This window comes from Ambystoma mexicanum, chromosome 9, assembly GCF_040938575.1.
Source record: "Ambystoma mexicanum isolate Mex_15411 chromosome 9, UKY_AmexF1_1, whole genome shotgun sequence".
Taxonomy (NCBI): Eukaryota; Metazoa; Chordata; class Amphibia; order Caudata; family Ambystomatidae; genus Ambystoma; species Ambystoma mexicanum.
This window is the reverse complement of record NC_090931.1, coordinates 540,973,263-540,991,389: the sequence shown is the minus strand read 5'-3', so window position 1 is coordinate 540,991,389 and position 18,127 is coordinate 540,973,263. Positions and strand designations below refer to the sequence as shown.

The following is an 18,127-nucleotide window of genomic DNA, read 5'->3' as shown; positions in this document are numbered from 1 at the left end:
CAAGTAGGAGATCAAGTCTGGTTATCCACCAAATATCTACCTCTAAAAGGACCACGCACATTCAACCCAAGATACCTTGGTCCCTATTCCATCACTACCATAGTAAATCCAGTAGCGGTCAAGTTGGACTTGCCCCCTCACATGAAGATACATCCGGGCTTCCACGTCTCTCTATTAAAACCCGTGCAACCTCAAACCCGACTAACTACATCTCCAAAACCTATTCTAGTTGATGGAGAACTCGAGTTTGAAGTCAAAAGCATCCTGGATTCCAAGATCTCCAAATCTAAACTATTTTACCTGATTGACTGGAAAGGCTACGGTCCCCAAGAAAGATCCTGGGAACCTGCAGAATATGTCCACGCGCCTCGTCTAATCAAAAGATTTCATCGAACATTTCCTAACAAGCCCAAACCCCCGGAGAAGCCCGGTTTGGGAGGGGCCTTGAGGGGGGGTGCTGTCATGATCTCTGCTTCCAAAAGATCAGGACTTGCCCGACTCCCTTGGAAGCAGACCCATAACCCCGGTTCCGAGTGCCAGCCAGTCCCAATTGGGACCTTTTGGACCATGTCCTGGCGCCAGTGGCACCAGGCTCATAAAGATGCCCAGTCCCAGCGCTGGAAGCGCCGGGCTCATAATGCTTGGGTGGACTTACCTGCAGCAGACCATGCTGCTTACTTACCTGCCAGTTGAACCCCTGATCCTCTTCTGTTTGGGACTACTTTTCCTGTTGGGTGGGGCAGGAGCCACTCCCTAGGTTCAGAACACTGGAACTCTTCTGGAAAGCAGGAACTCTTTTCTTACCTAGGCGTGGCTGTGGAAGGAGACACCTAAGCACTACAGGAGGCTATTTAAACCACACCCGATGGATGAATCTTGCTTTGCGTTATTCTGCATTCTCTGCAGCAGAACGCTCATCGTGTCTTCTGCTTCTGATCCTGGGCCTAAGGGAACAAAGGCTTACCATCCTGGAATCCAGTCTTCAGCAGCACCTGTAAAAACAAAGAAAGAACAGGTTAGCACTACGGTCTTCAGTGGCAGCGCCTCTCTTACCTGGTCCATCGGCTGTCACCAACGCCTCGCGCTGCATTCCGGCATCTGAAAGACAAAGGCTTACCTACTCTTCGCATGCTCCGGAGGTCTTCGCACTGCATTCCGGCATCTGAAAGACAAAAGCTTACCAGCTCTTCGCACGCTCCGGAGGCCTTCGGCGCTGCATCCCGCATCTGAAAGACAAAAGAAGGTGCGTTTAAAGACATTGGGCAACTTCATTACTCACGTGCCATTACTCCTTCCCACGCCGAATCCAGTGGGTATTCCAGCACCCTTCAGCTTTCTAAAGCTCCGAACTTGTACCTGCAAGATAAAAGGGACAGTTAGTGCGCATCGTGAAGCAGGCTACAAGCGCTTACTTACGTGCTTCCAGGCGCTTCTATTCCTCACGCGGGTTCGATCCTCAACTCTCATCAGCCCGCCATCCGCCATCGCCGGAACCCTGCAAAACAAGAGATATCATTACAAAAGACTTTAAAGACATTTGAAGTGCCCAGAACTTACCGTTCGTGCAGTTAACGACGGACAGCAGTCCTCTGAGGTCAAGAGGCCTGTACCCTTATCCAGTGAAGAAACTGGTTACGGCACCCTGCCCCGAGGCAGATGGAGAGCTCGGCGTTCACTTACCTTAGGTGAGGGCGTTAACCTTTGGGGTTCTACAGGAGAAGAGAAAGGGAAGAGGAGAGAGACACCCAATAACCCCAGTTCATTAATCCCATATTTTCTATCTGCAGACATCTTACTCTTCGAGTCAGACATACAGTGCACAGAGGTCCAGCCCAAAGAGCCAACCGTGTGTTACACATCACCTTTGAAGATACGGCATTCACCCAGTCAAGACCGGCGCCTCTGCGGGAATCAGGTGAGCGTTACAGAAAGTGGCTCACCACTCCCTTCCGCAAATTCAATTCACTCGGTTCTTACAAAGTTCTTTCAAGGTGGATAGTATGCACAGTTTAAAGATTTCCCGTAACTCCGTTAGGCTCCCCTCGCCTATTTCAATGTCAGTTCAAAATGCATCACAGGTCTCTTGAATGGATTATTTCGGGCTTCCCTCACCGGCTTCACAATTCTCAAACAGATATTCACAAAGTTCCTTCTTAGTTACTTTCACAGGCTGCCCTTGCCTGTCTTCAAACACTCAAACATGGCTGAAACCCTTTCCAGCCAAACCACTCCGCTTCACAGAGCTCATGGAGAATTCCCTTCCCCATCTTTGTATTTCTCTTTCCTTTTTTTTTTTCATTGTAGTTTTTATTGAGTTAAGACATAAAAGAACAGCAATTAATTAATTACAGCATGTCCCTGACAATGAGCACTAATTGAGTTAAAGCACAATCGTAACAACAAGCAATTCATTAACACCAACAACAACTTGACCCTGACTTGCAGCATTAATATTCACTGGGCAATGTTGAAACATACAGGATCCTCGCAGTGCATCGGTATTACTTCTGTTCCCCCTCCTAAACCCTCCTGCCCAACCCCTCCAGGGCCCGCTCCTGGTCGAGTCCATTCCAACCATCAAAGTCTTAGCTTCCTAGAGGGGGAGTCTCAACCTCTCGTGTGGCTCAGTTTGATGCCTGTTCAATACCATAAGGGCCGTTTTGCTAACCATTACAATAGACCATGAAGAAACAGGCCCCTAGATTTTTAACTCATTTAGTCAAATAATTATTAAGTCCAATGTATTATGTCAATTTAGGTCAGACCACCTGAGTGCAGTTGCTTTTGCGATTCTGTTCAGTACAAACAGCTCATGCCGTTTTGGTCCAACTGGCCCAACCTTTCACAGGAGGCAGTGGCTTCAGTTAATAGTGTAAGAAAGCAGGGAAATAGGGTTGCCACACTCCTGTGCTTCCCCATACACATGAGATCCACATTCCTCAGTTGAGTGCTTTTCCAGGTGTCAGCCCCCCCCCAGCAGTAACCTTCAAAACTCATTAACAAACAGTGACCCCACAAAATAATAGAAATTAACTCCAAACCCCTAACCTCAGCACAGTGCACTGGTCTCTCTGCGAACAAGAACATGGCCATCCACGAACCTTCGAAGTAAATTCCTACACCCTGGCGTGCTCCCCTTGCCCCTGTCTGCCTCCTCCCCTTGCTGGTCCTCCCGACTCACTTACATGTCCCCAGGAACCATCCCCAGATCATCTGAAAGGCCGCCTCCCTAGCCCGGGCCCTGTATATTTGTCGTTCATATGACGCCGTCTTAACAATTTCCTCATTGCTCCCAAGCTCTTACCTCTGGGACTAAGTCTGACGTCCACCATCTCAGGATCAGCTGTTTCCTCACCATTAGTGCCATGTTCAGCCACTTCCCCTCCTCCTTGGCTATGTGCGGCAGCTGCGTCGTGTCATGCAGTATACAGACTCTCGGATTCCCGTGTTGCGTTGCACCCCAGTGTGTTCTGTATCTCTACCCATACTCTCCTGCCCAATACCCCTGTACCTTCTTCCAGTACCTCATAATGTGTCCCAAGTCTCCCCTACTGATATCATACCTCCAACACCTATCGTCCGGTGCAAGCCGGGCCGACCTGAGCCTGTCCGGAGTCCAATACCATCCGTGCAGAACTTTGTATTGCGTTAATCATAGCCTTGCCAACGTGACCCCCCTGTCAAAGTTCAAAAAGATGTTATGGACGGAATCCTCTGAGAGACGTTTCCCCAGCATCTTCTGCCACCGATTCACCACCCCTTCTTTTATGATGTTCGTGTAGAGCGATACCATTAGTGTTGTGTATATTCTGCCCACCATCCCTTTGTTCTGGACTTTCTTCTTTAGGAGAGCTGTAAGGGGGGAGCTAGATGCCCCCCCTGATGCTCTCTGGTGAGATTCTGCGTGCAGTGCACCAACTGTCTATGCCCCCACCCTTCTCCCTCTGCCATTCCCCATGTCTCCCGGAGGCTACCCAGTCCATATATCTAAATCATTACAGAGTGGTACATTTCAGAGTGGACAATAATACTGAAAAACACAGCAAACATTAATTAAATAAATAAAGGGTAGTGGGATAAAGGGGTTAAAATGGACTCCCCCCCCCCCCCCAGCCCCCAAATGTTTTTTGATATTTTGTCTGCAATTAAATGTACCACTCTGTAATTGTGGTCGGTAAAATAACATATAACCCCCCTTGGAGCTTTTGAAATAATATACATTGGCTCCCCCTATGTATATCTCGCACCTGCATCACCCCCACAGCCTCCCACTCCTTCCAACGTTCCTGCTTGCCCCCTATCTTAATCCTCCCATTGTTCCAGATCGGAGCTTCTAAATGCCAGTAGCTATCCACCTTAATCCACGCGTGCACCCTCTGCCATATGAGCGTGATCGTACTGAATATCAGATGTATTTTGTCCCTCCCCTCTGCCCCAAAAAGAAACTCTGGATTTTCCTCTGGGTAATATAGCCCATGCCGGTCTCTGCGCCTCTTCCTGAGAGAATTGCTGGGCAACAAAGTACGCCTCCACCCATCTCTCAGCAATGCGTACAACTTGTCCGCCTTCAAACGCGGTCGTCGGCTCCCCCATCGAACGGATTTTATACCTTGCATTATTCTTTTCATCAGGACAGATGGCATCTTCAGTGGTAGCATGCCAAATGCACAGTTCAGCTGGGCCGCTGTCACCATCGTCACTATTTGAGTTTGCCTCCATATGGACAGGTTCAATGGTGCCCAAACTCTGCACTCGCCTTGTCGGCCTGCTCTACATTTTCCCTTATGTTCGCCAGGCCTTTAAGTATACCCCTAGGTACTTAATCTGGTCCGTCACACATCTCAGCTGGGTCTCCCCCATGCAACTACTATGTGTACTATTGTTCAGCGGCATGGCTTCACACTTCTCCCAGTTGATCTTGTAACCAGAGAAGGAGGAGAAAACCCTGATCACTCTCATTAGCTCCATCAACGAGGCGCCGGGCATCCGCCAGCATAACATCATCAGCATACAGGAGTGCCTTCTGTTCTCCCACCAGTGTTTTTATGCCCTTGATATTACTGTTCAGGCATATAGCCACTGACAGAGGCTCCAGTGCCAAGACGAATAATAGGGGTGACAATGGGCATCCTTGCCTTGTTCCCCTCTTTATATGAAATACTTCTGATTCAGAACCATTCTCTTTTACTCTAGCGCTAGAGTCCTTGTATAGCAGCCGAACCATCGCAGATAATTTGTGCTCTTACCCAAAGCATTCCAAAACTCTGAACAGGTACCCCCACTCTACCCTATCAAACGCGTTCTCAGCGTCAAGTGAGTGCTACTCCCGACTCTTCCCCATTTCTTTCCTGCCACAGCAGATGCAACAGCAACCGCATATTGTCCCTCGCTGGCCTGCCCGGAACAAACCCCACTTGCGTCTCATGAATCAATTTCGGAATGACAGTTCTCAGCCTTGCCGCTAGTACTTTGGCGAAGATTTTGATGTCCGCATTGATTAGTGAGATCGGCCGGTAGTTACTGCAAAAGGTGGGATCCCTACCTGGCTTTGGGATAACCGATATGAGCGCCTCATTAAATTCCGCCCGTAGCTCCCCCAAAGCCTCCGCTTCATTAAAGACATGTGCCAACCTGGATGCCAGCTTTATCCCTCCCCCCCCCCCCCCCCACCTTGTAGAACATCAACAACCCATCTGCCCCTGGTGACCTCCCGCTGTTCATACTGGTGATACTCTCCCAGACCTACTCCGCTCGTATCGGACCACCCAGTACTGACTGGTCCTAGCGGTCAAGACACAGGATGGGCAAAGTGTCAAGGAATCTTTGTTGCACTGCTGGGTCCTTGGCAGGCTTTGCCATGTACAGGGTCTCGTAAAACACCCGAAACTCCTGCAGAATTTCTTTCACCTGTGTCACCTGCTTCCCACTGTCTCTGTTCTAGATCATTCCTATTCCCCCTTGCTCCTCCCTTTTCTTGAGCTGGGCAGCCAGTAAACGTCCTGCCTTTTCCCCCTGCTCGTAGTGAGATGCACGCGACCAGAAGAGCGCATATTCTGCCTTCGGCGTATGGTATTTATTCACCTCATATTTTGCCCTCCTAAGTGCGTGCAGAACCTCAGCCTTGGGGTCTTTCTCATATTGTCACCATAAATCCTTAACCTCCCTCTCCAGACCCGCCAATCTGTCCTTATCTTCCCTTTTCTTTCTAGCTCCCTTCTGCAAAAGGAGCCCTTTCAGAGTGCTTGTCCACCCTACAGTACCCCCATTGAGGGAATAGTAGTCATCTATCATGTCCAGTGCCTTCCTTTTTTTGCTCGGGCTCCTCGACAGGCTGACATTTAACCGCCATCTTCTAGTGCCTTGGCCCTTTGCCTTTGCATCTAAGGTTATTAGAACCGCCTCATGATCTGATATCCCCTCCCCCCGGAAGTATCTCAAGTACACCAGTTGAAGTACCACCTTTCTCGATATTAGAAAGAAGTCAATTCTTGACTGTGTGCCATGCACACACGAGGTGAAGGTGTATTCCCCTAGCCATCGGGTTCACTTGCCTCCACGCGTCTATTAGGCTGTGGTCCACCAATATTTGTTTTAAGATGTCCTTTTCCCTCTTCAGCCCGTCTACATGTCTACTTGACCTGTTCAGGATGGGATATATAGTAATATCCCAGTCTCGACCTAGAATGATGTTGCTATTGTGTATTTCATCCAGCGACCTAGAGAGAAATTAAAAGAAGACCTGTTTATCGGCCATGGGGGACTAATGGATCCAACCACCATCGCGGTATCCTCCACCTGCATTCTTATCGCCACTAACCTGCCTTCTCCATCTGCCCACACTTTACTAATCCTAGCCGGCAATGTCCTCCGGACAAGAATGGCAACACTACACTTCTTTCCCTTCTCCTTCCAGCTGTGATGCGCCTTCCCCAACCACACCCTCCGTAACTTCTACACCTCTGTCTTCAACAAGTGCATCTCCTGCAGAAGCACCGCATCTGCTCCCTCCCTTCAAGCTTAGGTATTGCAGTACTTTCTTACATTTTATATAGTTGTTAAGGTCGTTTACATTCAGTGATTTTATGCGCAAGTCCTTACCCATTATTTCTCTTTTTATGTTCTCTGGTGCCGCAGTTCATGCTACAGTAAATGTGTAAGTCACGCCTACAAATCACCAAACCTCCTGTACCTTGCTCTCCACCGCTACGACCCCCCCCCGGCGTGCCCCCTGGTGGGGTTTCATATAGGCCGCAGACCACCAACCGATTACCGCAAAAACATGAACATTGAACCAACAAGAACTTGGGTTGTCCAAGGTGACCCATTTTCCCTCCTCCCCTTTGGCACATAATACCATCATAGGCCCCCCTTTAAGACAATATAGAACTCCACTCCTTCCTCCACTCACCTCTTTACCCCTCAGTGTGTGTTACGCCTGCCCCATCACCGACCGACCACCCCCCACTTGCCCCAAACACTAAACCATACTTGAGTTCCATTTCTCATTCTGCTTTTGTCCGCTTCCTCCCACTTTCTTTAAGTGACCCATCAGTCTCCTCCACCTCCCCTTAGACCTTCTCAAGGAGGCGATTTAATTGGCAACCTAGATTTCTCCCTTTCTCCTCCTGGGCCGCTTTGCATTGCGGGCCGGTCGGCCATCAGCTTCTTCCTGCATGCAGTCTTTCCTCATATACCATGGAGCTCATCAGCTGTGGCTCCCTTCCTTTCCAGCCCTGCTACACATCGGAGGTTGTGTCCTGCTCCTGCACAGAGGTACGAGAGTGCAGGGATTGAGGATGAATATCTTCAAATGATTTAAATTGCTTTTGTGAAAAAAAAGATCGAAGAAGCAAGAAAATATATTTTTATTGTGCGTTATCATTTTGACCACTGTGTGTGTCAGCCCCCTGGGGCTGAACCTCCCACAACTCCGACTTTCCCTCTTCCTCCTCCTCCTCACCTGACAAATAGTCCAGAACTGAAGAAATCTGCAGTCGGCAGGCTCGATAATCCTGCTTCTTCTTCTTCTCTTTTTTTTCTGAGTAAGAGTCTCTCTCCCGGAAGGAAGCCACAGTGCTATGCTGTTAACTAGCACCGCCTGTGGCCCCTCTCCCGAAAGGGACGGGAAGGGGAAAAAGCCTGCAGGGCACAAAAAACCCCAACTGTAGGTAAGCAGTAGCTGATGTCCGTTCTGGAGGATGCAGAGCGGAATGCGGACTCCAAGGATGCCGTGGAGAGGGCCAGGAGCCAGCGGAGTGTTGACACCAGGTAAGGGAACCAACCAAAAGCTCCGGAGAGCAAACGGGGAAAGAAGTATGGAAACCAAGCGCGGAAGTATGGGAACAGAGCGAGGGAAAGAGGCGGGGTAGAGACTCCAGAGAAAGAGAAAGTATTTCGTAGCGGTGCCTAGAGGAGGCAGTACCCAGAGGGAAAGCACAGGAAAAGTGATAAACTAGCGTTGTAGCAACCGAGAGAGAGCAGCCGCAGGGAGGCTGACCGAAGCGGGTTGCAACGCACAGTGAACAGGGAGGGCGTGGCTAATAAGCCTCCCTGTCTGCTGTTGCCGCAACGCTAGACCGCTGCCGTCAACGTCGGAGAAACGTGACGTCAATTCAATGGCGGCCTGCAAGCCGCAATCTGGACCACAGGGTCCACGGAAGGCGGCGGCGCGTGACAGTGTGACCACTGCACGTTCCCTGCATCCATTTGTGTGACCACGATCCTCTATTTGGCCAAGTGTGTGGGGGTATTGCACCGGTGGACCATTTTATGCTTTTCTTGTTTTTACTGTCTTCATGGCAACTTGAACATGGCCACCGTCATATCTGATTTCTAGAGTCCGTCTCCTAGGGACTCTCTACTCTGCTCTGTGGCTCATTGGCCATCTGGCCCTCCAAACTGGCCAACCGGGGGCCAGCAGGCTTTAGCCGGTCCCCATCTTCAAAGGCCCACCTTCTAAGGCTGCTGCTCCCTGTCCGCTGATGGTTCAACGCATGAGGTCTCCATAGACCCTTTCTATGCACCTTGAGGATGTTGCTCTAACTTTTTCCTGGAACTCTGAACTAGTTTGACACTATCACCTCTGCAACCATGGGTTAGTCACCCCTCTCTCATCATTCTGCACCCCTGACTTTTCACCTACAACCCTTCTCACCCTTTTTCCCACGCTCACGGCTTGTGACTGGACTGCGTTTACAACATTTGCTGCCTTTTTTTTTACTTATCTGTTTGTTACATTTTCTGCTGTTGTGAACTTAGCTGTGCCCAGTGTCTACTCTGTGCTACCCCATCCTGCTTTTCCTCAAATCCTGTCTCCCTCCCACCCTCATCCACTACTTTCTCTTTCTTCCCCCTCCTCCACGACACCTATGGCACTCTCTGTCTCTCCCATTTTCTCTAGCTGTTTCTCCATTGACTATCCTACCCTTCTCACTAAGTCTGGCAGGAAGAAGTTCAAAAAGGATACCTTGGCCTCTAACCCGGGTATCCCTATCGCTGACACCTACTTCAGCGCATCCTCCAGACAGACCCTCACCAACATCCTCTTTGTTTTTCCTTCGCCGGACCTTTTGACTCCTCATATGGTCTCTGTGCTCTCTCCTTTCTCAACCTCACCCATTAATGGTGGCACCCATTGGGAGGCACTGCTGGGCCCCTTCCACTCCCCTAAGGTCATCATTAATGTCTACCTGAATGGCACCGTAATGGTCCAAGGTCCTCAGGCAAACCTTCTCTTTGAGATATGCTTCCCACGCCTCATCAATTTCCTTTCTTCTCCTGTCGTCACATCTCTCCCCTATTCTGCTTCCTTGCCTCCTCCCTCTGCCTCTTCCTTGGCTATCTTTCCCTCTCCTCCTTCCTCTTCTCCCCCCCCTCGGGCTGCTTCTACACCTCCGCAGGGTGTACCTCTGATGTGAACCCCTCCCCGGAAGCCTTTCAAGGATGGCATCCTTCTCCATATTGCCACTCTCAATCCTCGCTCAGCTGTCAAACACTCTTCTGACATCTGCCGCCTCCTGGAAGATGTTGAACTCAATGTCCTCGGTCTCACAGAGACATGGTTCACAGCCAGCTCTGTCACAAGCTTTGACACTCTGCTCCCTGATGGCTACAAGATAATTTCCGCTCCCAGACCCCAGCGTTCCGGAGGTGGTGTAGGCTTGATCTTCCCGGAGTGGATTCCTGCCTCTGTTACTCCTATGCAGGCCCACTCCTTTTTTGAATGCCTGGTCTGTAGGCTCTCTCTCTCTCTCCTGGCCACTCTTTCACCATGGCTACTATTGGCTACCTGGTCAGATCTCCTCCTTCCTCTCTGAGTGGGCAGACCTCTCCTCCTCCCTCCTGGCTTCGACCACTCAACTACTCCTTCTTGGAGAATTCAACATACATCTGGATGCTCATGCATATACTCATTAAAGACAGGCGCCAAAGCACTTTTAAATCTTCACCATTTAATCATCTTGTGCATGTGCCCTTTTGATCACATGTATTTCGGCTAAGTGCCTTTTTCAAATCTGGGCATAGTTAGTTCTCCAATCCTGCGTAATGGTGTGTGGTGTATCATGAATTAATGGGATAGTTCCCTTAGTGCAGTGGCACATTTTTCCAGCAAACTGAATAGGCAGACGTTGCACCTCCTACTCCTGTCCTCCAAGTCGGTTTGTGCCGCCTTCACCTCCTGAAGTTGTGCCTGAAGTGAAAATATTGTGTCTGCCACTTCCTCCACTTGCCCCACTCTCTCCTCCACCTCCGTCAGCCTGTTGCCCAGCCTGCTTACGTAGGTCTTCACCGCCAGTACTTCTGTGTGCATATCTCTCACCCTGGCGTCCAGACCTATGATGTCCTCGTTCAATTTCGCAAATTGCTGCAAGATCAGATCTAGCTTGAACGCTTCTATCTCTGCTGGAGTGGTCACCATACTGGCCCGTCTGGCACCACCCGTAATCCATGCCGACTCACTGTGCCACAGTGGTCTCCAGCCTCTGGAGGGCACGCCTTCTTGCTGTGGTAGGCCTCATGCTGGACCACTGCCAGTATTCTGCTTCCTTTTCTTTACACTAGCTTCTGGTCTACCCCGCCACTGGGGCTGAGTTGCTGTATTCTCTGCTTCTTTCTCCACCCCCTGAACCCCCAAGTGGCTTTTATTGTGTTTTGCTCATTTTGTGCCGACAGCACTTCTTCCCAGAGTGCCTCCTGTCATCTTCTGCAAGTCCTAGGCCATTATCTGCACCCCAGATGAATGCCCACCAAGTGTGTCCTCCTGTGCATCCGCTATGAGTGGGCCTAACTACCCCTCCAGCCACCCCTCGCCAGTCTCATCTTGCATATCCCCTTCTTGCTCTGCCCCCTTCCAGGTGGGGAAGCCCTTGTGGTCCTGTGATTAGTTTACCTTCGGTAATTGTGACTTGCCCCATTCCAAAACTGATTACCTAAGCGGTGTCCTCCAGTCTGTGTCAGGGTCCCTGCTCCTGGGGATGTGTGTGCTTCTTGCTTTCCTCCTCTTGGTCTGCTCTGGGCACCTAACCGGTTCCCGGCATTGCAGGCAGGCATGGTGCCGCTCCGCACCTCTGCTTGCTCTCTTTGTCCTGCTGTTCATCACTCAGTAGTCGCCGCCTTCCCCCACAGCAAAAGGCGGCACTGCTCCTTGTTCTCCTCTTCCTAACCAGGCAGCAGCAGCGATGCACCACCTCCCCCGCTCTGATTATCTCATCTCGTCAAGTGAGTGAGACCCCTCCTGCCTATGCTGACTCCTGCTCGGCGGTCCTTGACCACTGTTTCCTAGAGGCTCCTCCCACTCACCCGCACCTGCTGTCTTTGCTGTGGGGGGTCCGCTGACCCGATCACCCCCTAGCCCTGTTTCTTGTGTGGTAGCCTCGCCCACTTTCTCCCGGTAAACTGCCATTTTCTGTCCGACGGGCTGCATTTACCAGAGCCGCTGCCACCTCACATTCAGCTGGACCCAGCTCTACTCAGGCCCTGCAGCTGACACCACTTTGGCCACCAGGTATTCAGGCATTTATATCCTCATTTTACCATCTGGGATGGGGGTTGCAGTAGGATAATCGCTGAGGGGTGGGTGTAAGGGATGGGAGCCACGCACCTAAGCAGCCATTTTATGGGCTGCATGCCACCCCCCCTGTACTTCTCTTCCACAATGTTCACCTGTCAGAGACCTTCGCAACCGCACAGTATTATCACCCCCATGCATGACCACTCTGACAGCAGAGTTATTATCATTATCGCATTGCCAGGCACTTGCGCAACCACACAGTATTCTCACCCCTATGCATGACCACTGTTACAATAGGGTTGATTTCTTAATGTCTGTGCCTCTTGCACTTGTTTCGCAGACAGGGCCCTCGGCCACTCTGTTCCTAATTTCACAAAAGTATGTAGTCCATTAGGAAGTGCCCACAGCAACTCTGTTCCTCGTTTCACAAACAGTTCACTTTCACATTAGCCTTTCGGGATACCTGCACGCTCTCTTTCCCTCGTGCCCTTTCCTTCAATAGCTTTCAATACATTTGCCTTTCATTATTCACTGTTCTGTTATCTTTCAAGAAGCGTTAAACAACGTGCCTTCTCACAAGGCACTCCTCTTGTTACTTTGTTTCTCATTGGCTCCCTCGCTGGCTAAATACATTCAAGCTTTCAGTTCAATGTCTTTTATCCTTCAGCTCGTAGCCTCGCGTGTAGCACTGTAGCTTTCACAATCACGCGTATCAGAAACCGGGCTCTCCCTCTCTTTGAACTCACTGGCTGTGATTGCTTTTGAGCGTCCTTCTGTTTCCACCTGGTCGAGGTCAGGGTCTTGCCCACCTGTCCCTCAGACACTCCTGGGCAGCCTCGCGACCCCGAGAGGAAAAAAGGAGTTCGCTGTGGCATGGAGGAATGGGATTAGCCGGCCCCTTGGCTCCCTTCTCTGAACTCTCCCGGCTTCTTGGAGAAACGGCTCCCTCGCCTCGCTTTCTCACTCCTCAACTTGCAGCCCGTCAGTGTCTCGCCATCCCGTTCACCCTGGCCTGGTTCTCTGCAGCTCTCGCTCAGCTGCTCCTCCATCTCACCATCCAGCTTGCCTTCCTTCTTGGCCTCTGTCTCACTCTCCGTGTCTTGCTGTGCTGCATCTTTTATAGTTTGGGGAAAGGCCCATGAGTTTCATGGGGGTGTGTGAGGTTACATGTCTTTATAACAAATCATTTTATATCGAATGCACATATAACGAAAATTATATAACGACTAAACATAACAAATGTTTTTTTTTTCTTTTTTTGGGGTGTCCCTCCAAACCTGTTTCCCACCCCTAAAAACTCACCCCAACCGGTTCCCCACAAGATTTAACCCTTTACCCCACCCCACATACATTTTCGTTATAGATCCATTCTGTATAATATTTTTGTTATAAAGCCTGTATACCGTGTGTGATTGTGACTGAGTGCCTGGCCCTGCTTGACCTTATTAGTGGGACAAGTCCAGTACATGTTACTAGTGGTAATCTTCCTAGTCTCAGTCTTCCTCTTCCTCGTCTCAGTAGTTGGGCTGATAAGGAATGGAGGAGCAGGTATGGGAGTTGTAGTATCCCATTAAGGTAGAAGGAATATGAGGTAAATAACTGCCAGAAAATTGGGATACCATAGGCCTCATTATAACCATGGCGGTAGCCGTGCCTGTAAGACGGGCACGGCTCCCGCTGGAATTGCATTTTTTCCGATGGCCAGAAATGGGCAATTACCCGGTCATTACGGCCTTGCAGGACACAGTATTTGCCCATTCCTGAGCTCCGGAACTAATTCTTCCCCATTCCCATTTGAGCCCCATATGGCTCAATGGGAATGGGGAAGCCGGATGCACAGGCACGTTATCAACGGAGCCTGTGCATCCGAAATGCTGTGCTCGCGGGTGCCTTTGATTCTACCTGGCGGAATGAAAGGCACCTGCGAGAACAACTCTGAGTTTGCCGGTCTGGATGTAACGGTACCGGTAAGCTTACCGGTACTGTTGTATCCGGACCGGCAAACTCTTAATGAAGCCCAATGTCTCACCTTCCAGTGTCCCCTCCCCACTCCCTGAGGACCCCCTACCCAGGAGATCCTCACTCGCTAGTTCACCCCTAGGGACGGGATCCAATAGTGATTTCACTTCCCTGGCCATCTGAATAAGGGATCCCCAGGGACTGAGTCGTGAAACACCTTCAGGTTTTTCACACTTCTCTTCATGGCGTCACTTTACACTTGTCAGACTTCACTTATAGCTTTTCTATGTTCCTTGGTGTCTGCAGACTTCCTCCTACCATGTCAGTTTGAGGGTACACTCGATATGTTTGTCTGAGTGCATAGCATCTCTCATACTTTCGATGCCTTATGTGGATGATACCTGGTGTCATGCACAGTGTCTGCTTGCTGTTCTTCCAATATGATGGAAGTGAGGGATTGGCTCTATAGATGACGTGTACATCTGCCTCTACACTGTGCATATCTGAATGTTGCTCTATAGCAGGAAAAGACATCCCTGGGGGTTTCAAGGCACCTTCAACCAGTTGTGTGGACCACACATCAACATTCCAAAAGGAATTTCCAACACAGGACACCTGCCAAGCGGCAACGTCAGCTTCTAGCCACACTCTTTGTGAAACATCACTGCTTGCACACCCTGTATGCGCAGGACACCCTCTTTGGTAGAGCTGTCCTGCAGCATGTTCTTGGATAACACCAGCAGAATTTGCTCCTCCTGCATTTTGATACTGCTATGAAAATATATGTAAATTGAGGAATGCATGGGAGGACACCATCCATTGAAAGAATAAATTACTTACCTCTGGTGCTGTTCTTTCTGATGGATGTTCTCCCAAGGATTCCTCATCGCTCTCCAAAATGCCTCACAATCCATGCATGCTCTCCTGTTACTGTCTCTTTCAATGCTGAAAGGTCTCCCTTATGATTCGTTATCCCCCAACATGCCAGATCATGGGGTATGGTGCATGCTATTTGTACCAATGGCGATATCATGTATGGAGTTGACTATGAAGAGTGCCGATGTCATGCCTGTCGACTCGTGCCCACCATGCATGTCTCTGGTCCCTAAACGCTCCCTCTTACCTGTACACTTGGCCTTCAGATCGGCCAGGCCGTTCTACACACGTTGGAGGTTGTCTGGGAAGCGTCATTACTAATTACATTTTACATGCGCTTGCTGGTGTTCGTGATTCTACGGGCACTTTCACTTTCTTTACGATGCTTGCAGGCTCCAATCAAATGACATGTATCGTTACAGGAGGAACGTGATTGGCGACGTGAATACGTGCTTGTCATGTGACCAGTATTTAACATGGCACCATCAAACCTGCGGCGCTTCTGATCGTTTTCCGATCCCTCGGCATTCCAGAGCTTGGAGTTTGACTCTTCTAAGCAAACTCAGCACTTCCAGCATTTGTGGTAAGTACCTCGCCTCTCCTCCTTCGCTCCATCTCCGCTCGGAGAGAATCCTGACTCTGCGTTCCTTCACGGCGTTAACTTTCCGCTAGGATACCCCTTGAAGCCGTTCTGCTTCATTCATTATCAGTTTCCTTCCTGGTACGTTACCCTGCAGCCTTCCCTTCCTGATTTACTACGCTGCAGACAATTCTCATTCCCTGCTTATGGTTACCACTTATTCCAGTTCTGTTTGGAGCTAATATCCTTTTCTGACAAACTTTACCATATGGGTTGTAATTAGCTGTTACTGAACCACCACCATTGAAAGACATTTTGTTGTAAATTATTGCGAGTTCAACCCTACCTTCTCACGACTTCACGACTACAAAGGGCTTACCTATTGGAACAAGTTCTCCGTCCCTCATTCCTGCTTCCATGTGCACTGAACTGTTGGACGTTATCCTGTGTGCACCAACCCGACTCTAGTGTGGCCCTCGCTCCGCCCGGGTTAGATTTCTTTACTAACTCCCTTTCCTGGTCGTTGTTTCCTTTTGGATTACTTCCTGACTCTTGGACATACTTGCCTGTGCTGATCAACAGGTTAGTGTATCCTACATAGGCCCTGGTTGTTCTATTGGCTTTCCTCTGTTCTAAATGTCCTTCCTTTCTACCAACAGCCTGGTGAATCTTGTTGCCCTACACGCCCTTTCCATCAATGACTCTCTTTGGCTGTAGATTATAATAGTCACAGAGTGACATTGATTGGAAGGTCCTATCTTGACAGGACATCATGCTACTTCCAAAAGACTGTTATTTACGGAACAGCTACGAGTGTATCCTTTGTTTGGCTACAGGTCTGTATCCTTTTGATTGTTGTCTCATATCCAAATCATAACAGAATCAGAAGCCAGAATGGAGGGTATCGATCCCCTATCGGTGCTCACGCAATTGGTGGCTGATTTGAGACATGAAATGATCACTGCCCAGGATACCTTGCGCCATTGTATGGATGTGATGCAAGACGCTTTACGCGCCTCCCCACAAAGGGTAGCTACCCCTGACGCTGTTGCCTCATGTTCAGGCCTAGCAGCGTCACAAAGAGAGCAGGTTCAAGTGCTGATGCCAACTCAGTTTCCTCTGGCTCCACCAGAAAGATTTACTGGGGACCCTAAAGCATACCACACTTTCGCAAACCAATGTCGCCTCCACTTCCTATGCAGGCCCAGTTCTTTTCCGGACTTAACCACCAAGGCAGCATTTGTGCTGTCGCATCTGGGGGGCACTGCGGCGGCTTGGGCAAACCCATTGTTGGAGACCAACAGCCCGCTATTATATGACTGCGATGCGCTGCTGTCAGCAATGAGCAAAGTATTTCATATGCGGTATGCAACCCAGGCAACGTATCTAGAACTGTTGAATTTACAACAAGGAAACCAATCCTTGTTGACCTATCTCGCACGTTTCAAGCATTTAACTGCGGAGACACAATGGCCGGAAGACAAGAAGACCGAAGTCTTCTATAAAGGACTGTCCGAGGAACTAAAAGACGTCTTGTCAACGGTTCCTGTCAGACCATCAGGGTACACGGAGTTGCTCGATCTTGTTCTACAGACTGACGCACGGAGAACCGCTAGAAAGGGCCAAAAGAAGCCCTTTTTGTCCGCTTCTAGTCTTTCTGGAGTTACCCAGGGTCCCTCTAGTGAACCTGAGCCTATGCAAATAGGCGCCATTCGGGGTCGGTTATCCGCAGCTGAGCGAGAAAACCGTTGCAAGAACAACCTATGCATGTATTGTGGTCCTCTGACCATTTACTGGTTTCCTGTCCTAAGAAGCCAGTCACAAAGACAGGAAACGCCAAAGCTCGGCAATAGTGGGAGCCCCTTAGCCATGTACCAAATCGGACTCCACGTTGTCCTTTGCATCCTCCATAGCAGTAGCGGTATCTTTTTGCTTCAACGATACTACCATTCACACTAAGGCTATGATAGACTCCGGTGCGACCAATAACTACATTGATGTTACCTTCGCCAAACAATCAGCAATACCTATGAAGATGAAGCCAGTACTGGAATCAGTCAATACAGTTGATGGTTCAGCCTTATCATCCGGTTTGGTAACTGAGGAAACAATACCCATTACAGTGTCTTTATCTGACGGTCACACTGAAAACATGGTCTTTGATGTAATCGCTGCACCTTAGTACCCGTTGATACTGGGTTTATCATGGCTTAAATTACATAATCCTGTGATAGATTGGGTCACAGGTCACATCCAGTATCCCTCTGAACATTGTACTGAGAAATGTTTTCTGAATACCGGAGGGATTCATGACATGCCTGTTTTGGCTTTCCTTCAAGGAGTCTCATAAATCGACGGTTCCTCAGGAATACTCCAAGTATGCTGATGTCTTGGACATGGGCAAGGCGGAGATATTACCACCCCACCGACAGTACGATTTTCCAATTGATCTGATTGCCGGAGCGAAAACTCCAACAGGTCGGGTATACTCTCTGACTAAACAGGAGGATGCTGTCCTGAAGGAGTACATTGACAAGGCCCTCATGACTGGCTTTATACGTCCTTCTCATTCCCCGGCAGCATCACCTCTGTTTTTCGTCCCTAAAAAAGATGGGGTCTTGAGACCCTGCATCGATTACAGAGCACTCAATGCCATAACAATCAAAAACCAGTATCCTCTGCCTCTGATTAACGTGCCGTTA

At 49.6% G+C, this 18,127-nt stretch overlaps 1 protein-coding gene across 1 annotated transcript in view; it reads left to right on the top strand.

Moving 5' to 3' along the window:
• Nucleotides 1-18,127, top strand: part of LOC138488252 (uncharacterized) — a 2,582,589-nt gene that overhangs the window by 2,062,117 nt on the left and 502,345 nt on the right. The window lies entirely within an intron of this gene.